Consider the following 423-nt stretch of genomic DNA (forward strand, 5'->3'; position numbering starts at 1 on the left):
TTTACGTCGAAGTAATGTAAAAATTATAATAATAACAATTAAATCTAAGAGGTTATTACATTATAAAATCATATATAGCTAAGCTCTTAAGAATTTAGATATTAACACCAAATAAATTTTAAAAAATATTTTTAAGTAAAAAAAATTTATTTTTTGACATAATTGCTAACTGTAATAGCACAACATTTAGATTTGTCAAAATAATTTTTCTTCAACTATTGCAAAGTATTAAGAACTTCAAATTAAATTTTTTTAAATTATCCACATTGACCTTGTGATTGACCAAAAATACAAATATGCAATTATCAAAATATTCTGTGACATTTTAGTCAAAATATTTTCAATCATATTATTAGTATAAAGTAGATATTTTTTTATCAAGATTTCAATCCATCAAATAATCCACAAAAATCTCTGAAATAC

This window comes from Arachis ipaensis, chromosome B04 (genome assembly GCF_000816755.2).
Source record: "Arachis ipaensis cultivar K30076 chromosome B04, Araip1.1, whole genome shotgun sequence".
NCBI lineage: Eukaryota > Viridiplantae > Streptophyta > Magnoliopsida > Fabales > Fabaceae > Arachis > Arachis ipaensis.